Raw genomic sequence first — 19,770 nt, 5'->3', positions numbered from 1 at the left:
CCAGCTCTGATGCTACCCCAAAGATCGCAAGCCCCCAGCCCGGCTCCACTCTGGACCCGACCACCTAGGACAAAGTCCTCGCCACCCCCTTCCAAAACCCCTCCAACGCCGGACATGCCCAGAACATGTGGATGTGGTTCGCCGGGCCTCCCGAACACCTCCAACACCTGTCCTCTCCCCCAAAGAACCGGCCCATCCTGGCCTCCGTTTTGTGCGCCCTATGCAGCACTTCAGCTGAATTAAGCTGAGCCGTGCGCAAGAAGAGGACGAGTTCACCCTCCCCAGGGCATCCGCCAACGTCCCATCGTCGATCTCTTCCCCTAGCTCCTCCTCCCACTTCGCTTTCAGCTCTTCCACCGAGGCCTCCTCCTCTTCCTGCATCATCTGATAGATTGCCGAGATCCTACCCTCACGAACCCACGTCCCCGAGAGCACTCTATCCTGCACCCCCTAGGCGGCAGCAGCGGGAACTCCGCCACCTGCCACTTAACAAGCGCCCTAACCTGCATATACCTGAAAGCATTCCCGGGGGGGAGGCCCCATTTCTCCTCCAACTCCTCTAAAGTCGCAAACTTCCCATCGAGGAAAAGGTCCCCCATCCGCCTGATGCCTGCCCTATGCCAACTCAAAAATCCACCATCTATTCTCCCTGGTGCAAACCGGTGATTGCCCCGTATCGGGGCCCACACTGAGGCCTTCACTTCCCCCCTATGCCGCCTCCACTGCCCCCAAACCTTGAGGGACGCCGCCACTACTGGACTCGTGGAATATCTTGCCGGGGGGGAGTGGGAGCGGGGCCGTCACCAATGCCTCCAAACCCGTGCCCACACAGAACGCCACCTCCAACCTTTTCCATGCGGCACCCTCCCCCTCCATCACCCACCTGCGAATCATTGCCACATTCACAGCCCAGTAATACCCACACAGGTTGGGCAACGCCTATCTCCCTTCTTCGCTCCAGGAATACCCTCCTCACTCTCGGGGTCTTCCGCGCCCACACGAACACCAGAATACTCTTGTTAACCCTCTTAAAAAAAGCCTTCGGAATCAATATGGGGAGGCTCTGGAAAAGAAACAAAAACCTCGGGAGCACCGTCATCTTAACTGACTGGGCCCTACCCGCAAAGAGAGTGGCAGCGCGTCCCACCTCCTGAACTCCTCCTCTATCTGTTCCACCAGCCTCGAAAAGTTTAGCCTATGCAGGGCCCCCAGCTCCTAGCTATCTGGACCCCAAGATACCTAAAGCTCCTCTCCACCCTCTTCAACAGGAGCTCTCCTATCTCCTTCTCCTGGTCCCCCAGGTGCAGCACAAACAGCTCACTGTTCCCCACGTTGAGCTTGTAGCCCGAAAATTCCCCAAACTCCCCAAGTATCTTCAACACCTCTGGCATCCCCCCCGCCGGATCTGCAATGTACAACAGTAAATCATCTGCGTACAGGGACAACTGGTGCTGCTCCCCCCCCCCCCCCCCCCGCACAATCCCCCTCCAGTTCTTCGAATCCCCTCAGCACCATGGCCAAGGGCTCAATCGCTAACGCGAAGAGCAGGGGAAACAAGGGGCACCCCTGCCTCGTCCCCCGGGAAAGCCCAAAATCTTCTGACCTCCTCCCATTCGTCACCACACTTGCTACCGGGGAGCTGTACAGCAACCGCACCCAGCTGATGAATCCCTCCACTCCACCCTGTCAAAAGCTTTCTCCACATCCATCGATGCTACTATTTCCGCCTCCCCAGCCGCCAACGCCATCATCATAACATTAAGAAGCCGCCGTACATTGACATTCAGCTGCCTCCCCTTCACAAACCCCGTTTGGTGCTCATGGATAACCATCGGAACCACATCTTCCACCCTTCTGGACAGTACCTTAGCCAACAACTTTGCATCCACGTTGAGGAGCGAAATAGGCCTGTAAAACCCACACTGGAGGAGGTCCTTATCCTGCTTCAGGATCAGTGAGATTATTGCTCTAGACATCGTCAGGGGCAAAGCCCCCACTTCCCTCGCCTCATTCAGGGTCCTCACAGCAGCGGGCCCAGCAGATCTGAAAACTTCTTATAAAACTCCACCGGGAACCCGTCAGGTCCCGGTGCTTTCCCTGTCTGCATGTGTGACTCCCCCTATCTCTCTCGCTGCCTCCTGCTTCCGGAGCTGGTGGGCCAGCATCCGACTTGCCTTCTCCCCATACTCATATACCGCCCCCTGCGCCCTCCTCCACTGCGCCTCCACCTTCCGGGTGGTCAGTATATCAAACTCCGCTTGGAGACTGCGACGCTTCCTCAAAAGCCCCTCCTCCGGGACATCCGCATACCTCCTATCTACCCTTACCATTTCTTCCACCAGCCTCTCCCTCTCAACCCTCTCTCCCTGTGCGCCCGAATAGATATCAGCTCCCCTCTAACCACTGCCTTCAGCGCTTCCCAAACCACCCCAACTTGCACCTCCCCATTATCGTTGGCTTCCAGATACCCCTCTATACCCCTACGGACCCGCCCACATACTTCCTCCTCTGCCAGAAGCCCCACATCTAACCTCCACAGCCGGCGCTGATCCTTCCCCTCCCCAGCTCCAGGTCCACCGAATGCGGAGCATGGTCAGATATGGCTATCGCCGAATACTCCGCCCCCACCACTCTCGGGATTAGTGCCCTGCTGAGAACAAAAAAGTCGATCCAGGAATAAGCCTTGTGGACATGGGAGAAAAAGGAGAACTTCAAAAACCTCCAAGGGTCTACCCCTCCCATCTGATCCATGAACCCCCTCAGCCCCGAGGCCGCCGCCGGCCTCTTACCCGTCCTAGACTTCGAATGATCCAGAGCCGGGTTCAACACAGTATTAAAGTCCCCTCCCAAGATCAAACCCCCCGTCTCCAGGTCCGGGATACAGCTCAACATTCGCCACATGAAGCCCACATCGTCCCAGTTGGGGGCGTACACATTGACCAGAACCACCCGCTACCCCTGAAGTCTACCACTCACCATTACGTATCCATTTGCACTGTCCGCTACCACATTCGACGCAACAAACGACAAGTTCTTGCTAACTAAGATCGCCACCACTCGATTCTTCGCATCAAGCCCCGAGTGAAACACCTGCCCCACCCAGCCTCTTCTCGTCCTCACCTGATCCGCCACCTTCAGGTGCGTCTCCTGGAGCATAGCCACGTCTGCTCCCAGCCCCTTCAGGTGTGCCAAGACCCGGGACCACTTCACCGGTCCATTCAGTCCCCTCATGTTCAATGTGACCAGCCGAGTCTGAAACAAGCCCTTCTCTTCGCCACCTCCGCGCTCCAGTCCTGATAGATCCTGATCTCTGCATTCTCCCACTTGCTGCTCCTTTCCTTCCTCGCCCATCTCAGCACACACGGTCAACGAAGCGGTGAAAATGGACCAGCACCTCCCTAGGCGGCTCGTTCGGCCTGGGCTTCCTCAACAGCACTCGATGGGCCCCCTCCAGCTCCAAGGGTCCTTGGAATGACCCTGCGCCCATTAACGAGTTCAGCATCACAACCACGTAGGCCCCCAAATCTGAACCTTCCAGCCCCTCCGGGAGGCCCAGAATCCGCAGGTTCTAACGACGGGAGCGGTTCTCCATCTCCTCCATCCTTGCCAGCCATTTCTTGTGAAGCGCCTCGTGCGACTCCACCTTCACTGCCAGGCCCAGGGGTTCGTCCTCGCTCTCCGAGGCCTTTTGCTGTAGCTCTCGGATTTCCGCACCCTGAGCCGTCTGAGTCGCCATGAGCTTGCCCAGCGAGGCCTTAAACGGTTCCAGGATCTCAGCCTTCAGCTCTCTGAAGCAGCGATGGGGCACCCGCTGCTGCTCCTGCGCCCACTGCTGCCACGCTGCCGGTTCCCCGCCCGCCGCCATCTTGTTTTTCCTGCCTCGCACCTTTCTCTGCTCCAAAGCCGGTTTTGTGACTGCTCCGCTCCTGGTCCAGTCCATCCACCGGCAGATAGGCACAGTGGATGTGTTCCCACCCAGGGAAAAGTTCAACCAGCACCGCTGCGGACCCTTAAAAGAGCCCGAAAGACCAAAAATAGCGGGAGCTACCGAACGTGCAGCTTAGCTCCGCATCACCGCAACCGGAACGAGAAGGCTCTTGTTAACGTGGAGGGACACGAAATCCCCAAGCGTAGATGCTTGGGTCAGTGATGTGGTGGGATTTCTCAAGTTAGAGAGGATAAAGTTTGCTTTGCGAGGGTCCTTGCAGGGGTTCTCCAGGCGGTGGCAACCGTTCCTTGACTTTCTCGCGGAACGTTAGGTGGGGGTCAGAAGCAGCAGCAGTCCAGGAGGGGGTAGGGGGCTGGGGAGGGGGAGTTGGGGGGTGGCTTGGGCGGCGGATGGATTTAATTTGTAAAGGGCAAATACCCCCACCGTATTTTGTTAAATGTTTAAACTGTTAAATGGTTAAGTTGTTTTCTGTTTTACTGTTATGTTTTCTTGTTGTTGTTTTTCTTTTTGTAGCGGCTTGTAAAAATTATTGAAACATTTGAATAAAAATAAATTAATTTAAAAAAAAAGAAATTCTTCCCCTTCCCTTGTGTCAGAGTCTCTCCAACTTGCACTCCAGTTCAGTGATTTTGAGTCGGAGAGATTTGAGATGGACACCTCTTCTGTAGACATGTTTGCTTGGGATAGTCTCATTGTTGGCACACAACTAACCCTGTCAAATCTTAGAATACATTTATTTTTGTTGTTTTTATTCAATGATTATTTGTAGTTATATCAGGTATTTCAACAAGTTAAGGTATAAATTTAATACTGTACTCCTGTCATTGTTTAAACTATTTGGTTCTATAGACATAACTTGACTAGTTGTCTAAGCATTTAATTTGGAACGTGTGGTTTGGATTACTTTCTTGTAGAGAAATGTAGTTAAAATCCAATAAATGTATTTGAACTGCATGGTGGTGCAGTGGCTAGCACTGCTCTCTCACATTGCTAAGGATCCGGGTTTGATCTCGGCCTTGGGTGACTGTCTGTGTGGATTTTGCACATTCTCCTCATGTCTGTGTGAGTTTCCTTCGGGTGCTCCCACACTATGCACTGGTTACTGTTGCTGAAAGTGCTAACTGTGCCCAACGTTCATAATGTCAGTGATGAGACCATCAATTCACTAGACACGTGCTTTGAGATATGAACAGTGGTTTTAATCTACTTACTACAGAGCCAGCCTGTTACATGTTGAACTCTCGATGAACTGGTCGGCTGGCTCTGGGCATCGATATTTATACAGCAGTCCAGGGGGAGGAGCCATGGGCGGAGCCACGGGTGGAGCCCTGTACAAACTCCTAAGCATTCCCAGAGCTACTCCCCCTAATGGTCGGGCAACGCAACTGCGCTTACAATCATACGGTCTCATATATATATCAGAGTGTGAATTACAGAGTTACATTCACCACAGTCAGATGCCTGTTTCTTAGTAGAAAACTATTTCTCTATTCCTGCACTTTAATTGGAAGAGACTTCAATGAAAAGATAATAGTAGGGAAAGGTACTTCGTGCTTTGAAGTCAACTTGTTACTGGTAGAGAATATTTTGGCATCTTAAGTGTGAATAAGGCCTGTACTTAATGATATTTTATTAATTTCTTCAGAGAGGACATCATTATTTTACCTCTTAACAGTAATTAACTGGGAAGACAAATTTAAAACATTTTTGTTTTTATAAATTTAGATTACCCAATTATTTTTTCCAATTAAGGGGCAATTTAGTGTGGCCAATCCACCTCCTCTGCACATTTTTTGGGTTGTGGGGGCGAAACCCATGCAAACAAGGGGAGAATGTGCAAACTCCACACGGACAGTGACCCAGAGCCGGGATCGAACCTGGGACCTCAGCGCTGTGAGGCAGCTGTGCTAACCACTAGGCCACTGTGCTGCCCTTGGGAGGACAAATTTAATGTCAAGTAGTTTGCAAGAGAGCCAGTGTATTTAATGTCTGAAAAGTTTATTGATGGCATTTATGCAATGGATTGCAATTTGTGAAAGGTTGAAGGTGTGTATATATATCTGCAGCTCCCAAAACAATGATTCCTGATGTCACTTCCAGCCCTTAGCCCTTCTGTTGGATCTGCATTATTTTTTTCTCAGGGTTACAAAGTTAATGCGCAGAGTGGATGGGGCAAGCCTCTAATCCAGGGTGTTTTAAATTGAAGGTCGCGACCTGATGGTCGCGGCGAGTGTCGGGAGTATTGTGCAGCGATCGGTTGCACCATTCCTGGGGTGGTCCAGATTGTGGGAGAAAGCGCCCAATGGCTGCTACTGGCTTTTAACTTGAGAATGGCAGCTGCTGCCACTTTTTAAGTGAAAAGAAATGAGGCTGTGTGCAGTCTTCTGGCCAGCAGTGGCAGCAGTGAGCAGATTAGCACCCTGTATGTGCTTCTGGCACCAAATCATGGAGGGGAGCTATTTCCATTTTCTAGCTGTTGGAAGCAAGGCAAGAGGACTCGCTTATTGTAGTTAATCGGGAGTCCAAGAAGGTGAGTCCTACTCAGCTAGCAAATATAGCGATTAAGCAACAATCCAAGTCCCAGCTGGGACCATCCTGAAATGCAGGCTCCTTCCTGCGTTGGCTTCTATCTCTGGGCATTAACCAGCCTGCTATTGGGCTTTCGTCCAACAGCGGGGAAGCTAGTATTCCACGTGTCCTACAGCAGTGTTTTTCAAACTTTTTTTCTGGGGACCCATTTTTACCAACCGGCGAAACCTTCGGGACCCACGTCGGCCGGCCTTCACAACCCACGGCAGACGACCTCCGCGACCCCCGCCGGCCACTTTGCGACCCACGTCAGCCGAACGTTGCGACCCACGTCGGCCGAACTTTGCGACCCACCATTTACTTTTCCCTTTAATGCGAGAGGTGAGCCTGCTTGGTCCTCATGATCTCACTCCAATCAGATTCACAGGAGGAGAGTGTGGATTTCGTACCTCTGTTCGTAATCTCTGAGTAGTTCCCCTGTTGACTGATCATTACAGTAACTCTTCAAGCGGATGAGGTCACCGTCATAGGGATTGACTGGTCACTGGTTTCGATTCAATGCTTTAATGTAGTCTAAAAGGTCAGCAAAAAACTTATAGCCCACCCTTCAGTACACAGAGGGCAACGATGTGATGATTTCCCATGGCTTTTGTTATATCCCTTGCTAAACGTTCAGGTGTGTCCATGATTAAACCATGAGGAATATATACTCTCTCCAGATCATTACAGTAATGTTTAGGGATGCAAAACAGATCGGGGTCATAGCTTTGTTCATCATCGGTGATCACCATGCAGTCAGCCGCCGCCATGCCGCGATTACACTTTGACCCCGGGTTCTGGTCCCAGTACTCGCGGGCCGCATGTGCACTGATGAGCGGACACTCATGCGCAGTGCGCCCGTATTATTTTAGCTGGTCACGGCCACCATTTTCAAAGCCGCTCGCGGCAGGCATTATTAAAAGCTGGCTGCTATGGCTGTTTCACGTGAATTCCCGCGATTGGGAATGCCGCGATGGGTGGCTCCGCGACCTTCCCGACACCCTCCCGCGACCCTCATGCGAGTCACGACCCCCACTTTGAAAATGCCTGCCTTACGCGGTAATCAATGGGGTGGTCCCCGAGGGTCTCATGGGGGTTATAGGAACTGTGAAGATGGATAATTTGCTTACAAGTAAGGAATGTCCAGATACACCCATATGCAGTGTGCCTACTGGACAGTATCTCTCCACAAATCTGGTGGAGTGAGCTGCTTAGGAGAGTTTAGGGCAGGATAGAGTACAGAGCTCCAGGGCCTCTGGTTAACGCCTATGAAGAAGAAACTTAACACTGGAGCAAAGCATTATGAGGATGAGTTCTTCAGGTGTGGCTTTGTCAATTGTGCCAATGTAAATAAGGATGCAGTGTCCATGTGTGTTACATGCAGGGAAGTACAAATGAGAAGTTTCAGATTCTGAAAGAGAAGTGGTGAGTAAAACAATTCCTTTTGAGGTTGAGACCCCAGAGTCGGTTATTGACTTATAGCTGACTCCCAAATTAAAAGATGACGCTGCTGTGCCTGATCTGTGACAGCACATGAAAAACACTCCAAAATCCCATGAGGCTGCCAGCATTCTGGACTCGTATCTTCCAGGAATATCCAGTGCTGAGTAAAACTAGCATTTTGTTACGATTGCCTTTCATGATGACATACCTGTGCTAGGTTACCTTTTCTGTTTTCACAAAGATTAAGACGGAACAAAGGAACTGGCAGAAGTCTGCACCTGATTTGAACCTGAATCAAATCAGATCGTGAGAACCAAGCAGGCTCCACTTCTGCATGAAAAGTAAGTGATCATAGCTTGTGTCGTGACGGTCAGCTGGTGTGTGTCGCGAAGGTTGGCTGGTTGGCAAAAATGAGTCTCAGGAAAAAAAGTTTGGAAAACCGTGCCGTAATCAATCTCCTCCCTCCCAAACCAAATCAAATTGAATCCAATTTGTGATCCCCATAAAAGGGCCATACTCGATCCAAGGTGCCAAGAACATCCATTTTCTCTGATCTCATGCTTGATCTCGGGCAAATGTGCAGATGTACAAGAGCATTGTGTGTGAATTGAGAAGAGGAACAAGGCCGTGCATGATAAACATAATTGTGAATGTGCACAGACTTCAGTCTGTGTCTGTACAGTGCAGAATTGCAGGGCTTTCCATGGAGTATCAGTATTGTACTGAAACTCCTGCTTTTTGATAACTAACGCTAATTTGAGAAGACAACTCTGCAAATGCTCTCTGCATGAAAAGCTGATGTAAACATAAGTAAAGTGGAAGACCATTGCTCTAAGTCAGTTGGACGTGGTGCAGTCTTTCAAGAGCAGTGGAGAACCTGAGGCTAAGTTTGCGATACTGGGAAAAACTTTGCTTGCTCACTTAAATCAATTGAGCAAACACCCAGGAGATTGGGGCAACGCATGAGTCATGCACATTCTGGGACTGCTCTGTAGCATCAGATGTCTTTTTTTAAGAACATGCTCATTGCCCTTTTGAGGAATTGCAGATGATCTGTATTCACCACAGGGTCTGATGATCTGTTCCACGAGAAAAGAAAGAAGAGCTTTAGTTCTCAATGGTGAAGATAAATATTTTGCTTTGATTGTGAGGACTTGTGATAAAGTTAATGAGGATGAAATGTGAGAAGATTTAAAGAACATTTAGCAAGCATTTTGAAATAAGTGAGTTAATCAAGAAGAATTGGAAATAATTTGACTCCGGCAAGTTACTGGTTTGTTTTACAAACGTAATAGCTTTGTAGTGATTGAGTTGACAGATTACAGGGTTAATATGTGTGTTATCTGCAGACTGCAAGATGTTAAGGCTTCTTTGGCATCGGCTCTCAAACTCTGTCTCTCCATCAACTAGGACGAGGGCAGGAGCTTCATAGATTCTATGGCACGGAGACAGGCCCTTTGGCCCAAACTATTCCATGCCAACCAAAAAGCCCACCTCAGCCAACCCCATTTGCCTGCATATGGCCCATATTCCTCTAAACCTTTTCTATCCATGTATCTGTACAAATATCTTTCAAATGTTCTCTATGTCCCTGCCTCAACCACTAACATGGTAACGTCACCATCTCCAAGTCTGATGCATTTCTTCCTTGAGGTTATCTTTTTCCCAGGGTGTCATTAACCATTTGCTGAGGACAGATGGTATTGTTAAGTTATGGGATATTCATCTACAATGATCTGTTGAGCATGAAACTCCTGCTTAAACATATCCACTATTGTGACTTGGATGTATATTGCTGTGAATTAATTGTGACCATGTCCATCCGTTAACAGAATTGTGGGTCACCACTGATGTATATACTGTATGTATGTAATATATATGTTTTATGGTAAGGCCCCTGTGCTACAGGTACGGGGGTAGATCCCTGCCTGCTGGCTCTGCCCAGTAGGCGGAGTATTAATATGTGTGCTCCCCATACAGCAGACATTTCGTCACTTGCTGTAGGAGGCCACACATCTGTGTAATAAAGCCTCAATTACATTCTACTCTCGTCGTCTCGTAATTGATAGTGCATCAATTGATTACACTGAGATTTTTCAAAGATGGACCTCCGCATCAATCCGGATTGCCTGCAGCTGCATCCTCAAGCAGGCAACGGCAAAAAGGACTTTGAACATTGGCTAGCCTGTTTTGAAGCGTACATCGGGTCTGCGCCAGACCCAATCCCAGAAGCACAGAAGCTCCATATTCTGTACACGCGGCTGAGCTCCAACATCTTTCCCCTCGTCCAGGACGCGCCGACCTACGCAGAGGCCATGGCGCTACTGAAGGAAAACTACGCTCAGTGGACTAACAAAATCTACGCTGGGCATCTCCTGTCCACGCGGCGCAAACTTCCCGGTGAGTCTATGGAAGATTTCTGGCGCGCCCTGCTCTCCCTAGTTAGAGACTGTGACTGCCAGGCTGTTTCGTCCACCGAACACTCGAATCTGCTGATGAGAGACGCATTCGTTACGGGCATAGGGTCTGACTACATCCGCCAGCGCCTCTTAGAAGGGGCCACGCTCGACCTTGCTCTCGCTTACAGTTGCCTCACGCAACGTTCAGGCCTATGCCCCCGACCGCGCGGCTAACCCCCCCCCATGCATCGTGTACCCCGCCGACGGCCACCCCATCATGGACTCCATCAGTGACCGCCCCCAGCCAACCCCACGCCTGTGCCGCGCGTCAGCCAACCAACCCCTGGGGACTCTAATGCTACTTCTGTGGGCACTCAAAACATCCTGGCAGAGCTGCCCATCGCGGAGCGCCCTCTGCAAGGCCTGTGGCAAGAAGGGACATTTCGCTGCAGTGTGCCAGGCCAGCTCAATCGCTGCTATTGTCATGGCACCTCCACGTTTGGCCAGTGGGCGCCGCCATCTTCCCCTCCTCGGACCACGTGCGGCCCGTGGGCACCGCCATCTTGTCTCAGAACCAATGGGCGCCGCCATCTTGCCTCCCCCAGGACACGTGCGGCCCGTGGGCGCCGCCATCTTACCTGCATCAGGACCACTGCCCGTCGGGCACCGCATCAGGCCACTCATCGCCTGCAATCGCCGACGACCAGCCGTGTCTCGCCTCGGTCACGATTGACCAGTCTCAACCACACAACCTCGCGACCGCTTCAGCAAAGGTGAAGGTCAACGGCACGAGATCTCCTGTGTGCTAGACTCCGGGAGCACTGAGAGCTTCATTCACCCCGATACGGTAAGGGGCTGCTCCCTCGTGGTACAGCCCGCTGACCAGAGAATCTCCTTGGCCTCCGGATCCCACTCCGTGGCGATCCGGGGGTACTGCATCGCCACCCTCATTGTCGAGGGCGTGGAGTTCAGCGGCTTCTGCCTCTACGTCCTCCCTAACCTCTGCGCTGCCTGGCTACTCGGCCTGGACTTCCAGTGCAACCTCCAGAGCCTAATCCTGAAATTTGGCGGGCCCCTACCTCCCTTTACGGTTTGCGGCCTCGCGTCCCTTAAGGTCAACCCGCCTTCCCTTTTTGAAAATCTGTCGCCACCAGGAGCAGATGGTACAGCGCCCAGGACAGAACCTTCATCAGGTCTGAAGTCCAGCGGCTGCTTCGGGAAGGTATCATCAAGGCCAGCAACAGCCCCTGGAGTGCCCAAGTGGTAGTGGTCAAAACTGGGGAGAACAACAGGATGGTCGTTGACTGCAGTCAGACCATCAATCGGTACACACAGCTCGACGCGTACCCCCTCCCAAGCTTATCTGATATGGTCAATCAGATTGCACAGTACTGGGTCTTCTCAACTGTGGACCTGAAATCTGCCGACCCCCAGCTCCCAATCCGTAAGGCGGACTGCCCTGCGTTCGAAGCAGACGGCTGCCTTTACCACTTTCTTAGGGTTTCCTTCGGCGTCACCACGGGGTCTCGGTCTTCCAACGGGTGATGGACCGAATGGTTGACTGTTAGGGACTGCGGGCCACTTTCCCGTACCTGGACAATTTCATCATCTGCGGCCATGACCAGCAGGACCATGACGCCAACCTTTCCAAATTTCTCGACACCGCCACTCTCCTCAACCTCGCGTATAACAAAAAGTGTGTATTCAGCACAAGCCGCTTAGCCATCCTTGGCTATGTGGTCCAGAACGGAGTTCTGGGGCCCGACCCCGATCGCATTCAGTCCACCGTTTTTCCCCTGACGGCTGAGGCTCACCAGGCCTTCGCTGTATCAATGCCGGCATTGTCAAGGCCGCAATGCACACGGTCGACGAGACACTGCCCTTCCAAGTCGAGAGCGATGCACCAGACGATGGTCTGGCCGCCAGCCTCAACCAGGGAGGCAGGCCCGTGGCATTCTTTTCCCACACCCTCCATGCTTCCGAAATGCGGCACTCCTCCGTTGAAAAGGAGACCCAAGCCATCGTTGAAGCTGTGCGGCATTGGAGGCATTACCTGGCCGGCAGGAGATTCACTCTCCTCACTGACCAACGGTCGGTTGCCTTCATGTTTAACAACTCACAGCAGGGCAAGATCAAAAACGATAAAATCTTGAGGTGGAGGATCGAGCTCTCCACCTACAACTACGAGATTTTGTATCTGCCCGTAAGCTGAACGAGCCCACCGATGCCCTATCCCGAGGTACATGTGCCAGCACACAAGTGGACCGACTCCGGACCCTTCACGACAATCTCTTGTCACCCAGGGGTCACCCATTTTTACCACTTCATCAAGGCCCGCAATCTGCCCTACTCCATCAAGGAAGTTGGGGCGATCACCAGAGACTGCCAGGTCTACGCGGAGTGTGAACCGGACATCTACCGGCCAGACCGTGCGCGCCTGGTGAAGGCCTCCGCCCCTTTGAACGCCTCAGCGTGGACTTCAAAGGGCCCCTCCCCTCCACCGACCGAAACACGTACTTCCTCAGTGTGGTCGATGAATATTCCCGATTCCCCTTTGTCGTCCCATGCCCCGACATGACGTCTGCCACCGTCATCAAAGCCCTCAACACCATCTTCGCTCTGCTCGGCTTCCCCGCCTACGTCCACAGCGACCGGGGATCCTCATTCATGAGCGATGACCTGCGCCAGTTCCTGCTCAATAGGGGCATTGCCTCGAGCAGGACGACCAGCTACAACCCCATGGGCAACGGGCTGGTGGAGCAGGAGAATGGGACGGTCTGGAGGGCCGTTCAGCTGGCCCTACGGTCCAGAAATCTCCTGGCCTCCCGCTGACAGGAGGCCCTCCCCGACGCACTTCACTTCATTCGGTCACTCTTGTGCACCGCGACTAATGAAACCCCCATGAACGTCTCTTTGCTTTCCCTAGGAAGCCCACCTCCGGGGTTTCGCTCCCAACATGGCTGGCAGCTCCAGGACCCGTTCCCCTCCGTAGACACGTGCAAATCCACAAGGCGGACCTGTTGGTTGAGAGGGTTCAGCTACTCCACGCCAACCCGCAGTACGCCTACGTAATGTACCCCAACGGCCGCAAAGAGACAGTCTCACTCAGGCACCTGGCTCCAGCTGGTTCCATACACACACACACACACACACACACACGCACCACCCTCCCTTCCCCCGGCACATCCCACCGCAGCCCCCGCTCCGGGACAATCCGTCCTCCCCTTGCTCCTACCCGGGGATGAAGAGGATTTCGATACGCTCCCGGAGTCACCGAAGACCAAGTCGCCGCCTGAGTCCCCACCGGCACTGCGGCGTTCTCGACGGCAGATCAAGGCACCGGACCGCCTGAATTTGTAACATTATCTGTGATTTTAAACACAAATTCCTGTATATAGTTCTCCACTGCCCCCACTGGACTCATTTTTAACAGGGGGTGAATGTGGTAGTCACCACTGATGTATATACTGTGTGTGTATATATGTGTGTGTTTTAACGGTAAGGCCCCTGTACTACAGGTAAGGGGTAGATCCCTGCCTGCTGGCTCTGCCCAGTAAACGGAGTATAAATATGTGTGCTCCCCATGCAGCAGCCATTTTGTCAACTGCTGTAGGAGGCCACACATCTCAGTGTAATAAAGCCTCGATCACATTCTACTCTCGTCTTCTCGTAATTGATAGTGCATCAGGGAATACCTTAATCAGACTGACTGTAGCAGTTCAAGAAGGTGGGCCACCACTGCCTTCCCTCGGGATGCTAGGGATGGACTATAAATGTCGGTCTTCCCTGTAAAGCCCGTATCTCAACGAATAATGAAGTATGTAGCGATGTGAAATAATAGTTTTCAGTTTAGATTTCTTTTTCTCTTGAACTGTTTACATGCTGACTGAAAACAAGCTATGTAAATTTAATTCACCGCTCAGCGCATTAGACGAATTATGCAGAGCTGCACCAAGCAGCTTGGAGGCATGCCTTGGAATTTTTTCCCTGGGTGTCAAATAACAAAAGCAGTTTAATTTGGTTCACAATGACTGTACTTTTTTTGTAGCTTGTGTTGCTATGGGGCACTTTAGCAAACAATATTTGTGCGAAACATTCTGTTTTGACCTTGGAGAGTACTTTTTGCGTAAGCTTTTGCTCTTTTATATATTACGCCGATTAATGTTTGATCTTTTGCTTAACCAGGAAGTATTATCTGCAGTTACAGGCCTCTAATGTTTCTTGTCCTTGTAATAATCTTAATGAAGTGTATTCATGAAGAAGAGGAATATTGGTGCAAAGAAAGAAACATTTTCCTCTACTTTATTTTGGTGGTTGACAACAAGAGGAAGCGCTAAGAGTTTTATTGTCTTCCTCAGATTTCAGCTGTTGTAATTATAGTTAAATGCACATATGAGAACATTGATCTTGCAGTGATTCATGGATTGCTTGGGTGATAAATTGGGCACACATCGAAACTCATGACATTATCGTTTCTTGCACATGTAGTGATGTGACCCATTTCAGCCTCGGAATTCCTGGGCGTTAACTCATATACACAAGCACAGCAACTTGCATTTGTCAATTAGTGAAACTGCCCAAGGAGACTCAGCGGCATGAAATGCTTGTCCCCAGATCCCCGAAGGCGGCAAGACAGCCAAATAGGGTAGTTGAGAAAGCATACGGTACACTTGCCTTTCTCAGTCGTGGCATTGATCATAAGAGCAGGGAGATTATGTTTGAGTTGTACAGTTCGGCAACAGCTGGAGCACTGTATGCAGTTCTAGTCACCTCATTGGAGAGATATGGGTGCAGAGGAAATTCACCAATATGTTGTCTGGGATGGGACAAATTAACTATGAAGTGAGGGTGGATAGGCTCAAGTTTTTTTTTAAAGGCAGAGAAGGCTGGGGGTGGGCGGGCGGGGGGTGGTGGAAAAACCTGAGAGAGGTGTGTAATATTGAAGGTTATGGACAGGGTGGATAGTTGAAGGGTCAATAACGAGGAGGCAGGGGCTTTGAGCAAAATTATTTTTCACCCGTAGGGTGGTGAGAGTCTTAACTGCACTGTCTGGGAGTGGGAAACCTCACAACCTTTTAAAAAGAATGTGGACGAGCATTTGAAATGTCATAACATTCAAGGCCCACAGGGCTGGAACGTGGGATTAGTGCAGACTTAATATACTTTTGTCAGTGCAGACACAATGGACTGAAGGGCTTCTGCGCTGTATGACTTAATCACACAAGAATGGGCACGAAGCCAAAGTAAGAGATATTAGGAGCAATGTTCACAGTTTGGTCAAGAGATGGTCTTGAGGAGACTTTTGAAGTAGGCAGATGTAGAGGCAGATTGCTTTAGGCAAGGCATCCCATGGCTAAAGACTATTACAGTGTTAAACTGGAGGATATTGTCACTCATCCAGGGTGGAATACAAAGTAATTAATCTAACAGCACAGCGGAAGATAAGTGAAATTGGGTGTTGGTAATTGCACTTGGAAGCTGACACATAACAAAAGTCAAATGAAAACCTGGTTCATTTTTATCCAGACATTTGCTACGAAGCACTGACTCCTCAAAAAACATCGATATGCTTCCTCTTAGTATATGTATTTTCCCACTCTCACTTAATTTGAATGTGGCCAATCTTTGGTGCATAACTTGGACAGAGTTTCTGCTCAATTCAAGGAGTTGCAGAATCTGTTTAATCCACTGACGTGTGAAGGTCGAATATATGAACATTTTTAATTGTTACGTTAAAAATTCTCAGGTCTGCGATTAATGGAAATATGTAATGCAGTGGTTCCATTTGATCACACAACAATTGTCAGTCTTCACCAACAGGAGAACCATGTGAGATTGGATTGTTTGTTTTCCTTGGAGCAGAGGAGACTAAGGGGTGGGGTGGGGGAAATTATTGCGATGTATAAGATTTTGTGGGGCATAGGCAGAGTGGACAGGAAGAAACATTTCCCCTTGGCGCAGTGATCAATGACCAAGGAGCATAGATTTCAGGTAAGGGGGCAGTGGCTTAGACGGAATGTGAAGGAAAACCTTTTTCACCCAGAGGTTGGTGGAAGTGTGGAACACACTACCTGAAAGGGTGGTTGAGGCAGAGACCCTCATCACATTTAAGAAGTCTTTAGATATGCACTTGTGATGCCAAGGCACACAAGGCTATGGGTTAAGTGCTGGAAAATGGGATTAGAATAGTTAGATGTTTTTTTTACCGATGCAGACTGTAGACCCCTATGACTATATCTGCATATTTAGATTGACGTTGAAATATTTTCCTAAGATGAATGCAATGTACCCGAGTTACCTCAAAACTTTAATTTGTGATTTTGTTGGTATTCTCTCCCTGTGACATATTGGACCTTATACCCCTTAGTTACAGGTTAAATTGTTCATCCTGCCCAGATGTTGAACCTATTCACAACTTTGGTTTGGTTTTCAGTCGGCAGTATGAACCTGGGGTATCTGCTGATGTCCGGTGCCATTTAAGACATGGAAATTATTATTTTTATGAGTGTTAGTTAACCAGTACCTTCAGGGTGAAATTATAATGAACTGGGGAAATGTTTTTCTCAACGAAGCTTTTCGGAAAGACTTATCAGGGCAGTGAACTGAGTAAGCACAAATGAGAAAAATTAAAAATTCAGATTCAGCCTCCCTCTGCCCTGCAGCATCATCTCCTCTCCGCATGATTCACATGTTCATTCATCTCTCTTAAGACCTCGAGTGAACATCCTGAAGCTTTCTCATTAGATTGCATCTCAGCTCACAGGTATGTTTGATTAACTGGCACGTCCCATTCCCAGAGTATGCTGGGGAACAAGAGATTTTTCTGTACTTAATATTAGTACCAGAGGGCTGTTGGTTTTTGCGGTGAATAGCAGCAGCCTGGTAAATTATAAACCATATGGGGACCATCACACAGCCTTGCTTGATATCGGTCTGGATTTTGAAGTTAACTGTTTCAGATTCCACCATTCAAGACAAGCGAAGTCGTATCATCATGAAGTATTGTGATAAAGTTTCTTTGACATCCAAACCTGGAGAGCACAATCCACAGAGTTTTGATTTACAGAGTAGTGAGGTTGAAAAATGCGATGAATTTGGTGTTCTTAACATTTCTATTGGATTTGTCTGGCAACAAAACATTTTGGAGGTTCCTCTGGAAGGTCTAAAGCCACACAGTCTCTGGGAGGATTTCCACAGCTACAAGAGGTAGGCAAATGAAAAGAATACATGTCAAGGATTTTCCCTGCTTTGCACAAGAGGGAAATACCTCCGCAACATAATTTATCTCCCTTTTTGAAGATCATTACAATTGCCACATTTCTGCAGGGGGTACTTTTTCCTTCCATATCTGGAGGATGAATGCAAGGTGTCTTGATGTCAGCAGAAGTCCACCAACTTTGAAGACCTCTGCTGGAATAGCAGCAGGGTTGCAGGCTTTGCTGTTTTTCATCCATTGGTTGACTGTTGCAGCTCTCTTATTGATGGCAGTTCACCTACAGATTCTATCACAGGTTCTGAGGGTTAGCCTGGAGACTATCAGCTGTCACTGTGGCTTTGTAGTTGATTTTCTTTTCCAGTGATGATGGATGGCTTTGTCATCCTTAATAATTCACTGTAAATAGGAAATGCAGCATTCTGTTGTGCACAGCCAGCTTCCACAAACCGTAATCACCAGATCATTTTTGTTTTGTGTGTTGTTGAGAGGTAAATTGTGACCTGGACACTGGGGAAAACTGAATTGCTCTTTTCTGCATTGTCCCATGCAGACTTTTATGTGCACCTGAGACAGGGCCTTGTTTTAACTTTTCATCCAAAAGATGGTACCTCCAACAGTGGAGAGTTGGAGTGTCAGCTTTGATTTATTTTGTGCTCCAGTTCGGGAGTGGAACTGTCACCCAGGACCAGGTGATTCCAAGGCAATGGTAGCACCAAGTGAGTCATGGCAATCACCTATCTTTAGCTTCCCTTGCTATCTTATCCATGTAGTTTTGTATCTATGGCCTGTTGCTCTTGCCCCTTCAAGCAAAGCAGTAGATATATGCACTGTGAAATAAATCTCTCATCCCAGGAATTACAGCACATAGCTCTGCACTGTCCCTGCAGTATTATTTTGCTGTAGCTTGAAATTTTCATTTGTGTTCCTATAGCTGCTTTCAATGTTCCAATAGCTCTAAAAATGTGTTGGGGGGGGGGGGGGGGGGGGGGGGGAGAAGAGGGAATCTAACTTTCTCCTTGGGTTTTTCATTGACAATCTTCAGTCTGGGATCTCCTTAATTATGGACTTTCTCAGCATTACAGCTTTTTTCTGTAATCAGTATTTAAAAATGTTTTGCATTAATGTTCCAATTTTGAACATTACCAAAAAATCTCAGGGTCTGGATTCTCCACCGGCGGGATGCTCCATTTTGCCGGCAGCCCGGGGCTTTCCCGATGGTGTGGGGCTGCCCCACAATGGGAAACCCCATTGACCGGCCGGCATAACAGAGCATCCCGCTGGCGGGATGAAGTACGGCCCCATGTCTTTCATTCCTGATATCTTTGTGATGTTTTTTAAAGAAAAACTCTTCCTGTACCATGGCGCCAGTCATCCTTTAACGCAATGTCCAGAACTGTGAATAAGACTCTAACCTCTCTCATTGTAACTCTTCCACATCGAGACACAAATGTAATTGTTATTAGCATTAATTAAATGATGGTGTTAGCTAGTTGAGGGCTGCTGCAAGAAAATAGCATATTCGGATAACATTAACAATAGTCAAGATTGTTGTGTACTCTCCAACAGGGCAATGGAGCTCAGATTCAATGTCTGCACAGTTTTTTCAAGGCTTTCACTTATTTGTTTATTCCTCTCGGTAACGATACGTCCTCCATTCCCAATGTGCATGAATCCGCTCTGCTGCGAAAGTGGGGACAGTTTTGTTACCTGCTTTGACCCCTTTTTTTCAAGTGACACAGAGAGGGGTTAGGGCCATCTGCTGCTCTGAAACATCTGCTGAACTTGTTTGCATGTAGGGCATCACGTGATGTTGTTCGTTGATATTCACAAATTGTCACAGTCAGATTCCAGCCAAAGCAAGTACTTTACAGTAAGGACCAACTTGGTAGATTTGGCTCGGCATGAATTGAAAGCACTGTAACTGGCAGATAATTCAATGCTGGCGGCAGACAAAAAACAGTGCAACTTCCCTCAGTATTGCCAATGAGTCAGTAAGAGTGAAACAAAGCTGCTGAATGGGATCCTCTCTCTTGGGTAGATGATTGAATACTTGAGAAATGTCCTTGGTAACGCAAATGTCATATGGCCTTCAGATTTGTGCTGTAACGGAGATGCTTTTAGATTGATTAGATTACATTGTTTAATGTGATGCCCAGGAAATAAGTAATGTGTTAAACAGCCCATGTTCTGATGAT

At 49.3% G+C, this 19,770-nt stretch overlaps 1 protein-coding gene across 19 annotated transcripts in view; it reads left to right on the top strand.

The window, feature by feature from the left end:
- The window catches only part of mpp7a (membrane protein, palmitoylated 7a (MAGUK p55 subfamily member 7)), a 779,450-nt gene that overhangs the window by 177,280 nt on the left and 582,400 nt on the right, over window positions 1-19,770 (top strand). The window contains exon 1 of one of the 19 annotated variants that reach the window (XM_038798218.1): window positions 8,202-8,301. The exons of the other annotated variants lie outside the window; for them this stretch is intronic. The gene's annotated coding sequence lies outside the window, so the exon portion shown is untranslated. Of the gene's footprint in view, window positions 1-8,201; window positions 8,302-19,770 lie in introns of those variants that run through there. 19 annotated transcript variants of the gene reach the window in all.

The sequence above is a fragment of the Scyliorhinus canicula genome, chromosome 5 (genome assembly GCF_902713615.1).
Source record: "Scyliorhinus canicula chromosome 5, sScyCan1.1, whole genome shotgun sequence".
In the NCBI taxonomy this organism is placed as follows: domain Eukaryota; kingdom Metazoa; phylum Chordata; class Chondrichthyes; order Carcharhiniformes; family Scyliorhinidae; genus Scyliorhinus; species Scyliorhinus canicula.
Note: the sequence above shows the minus strand (reverse complement) of the source record. Positions and strands in the feature narration are given on the sequence as shown.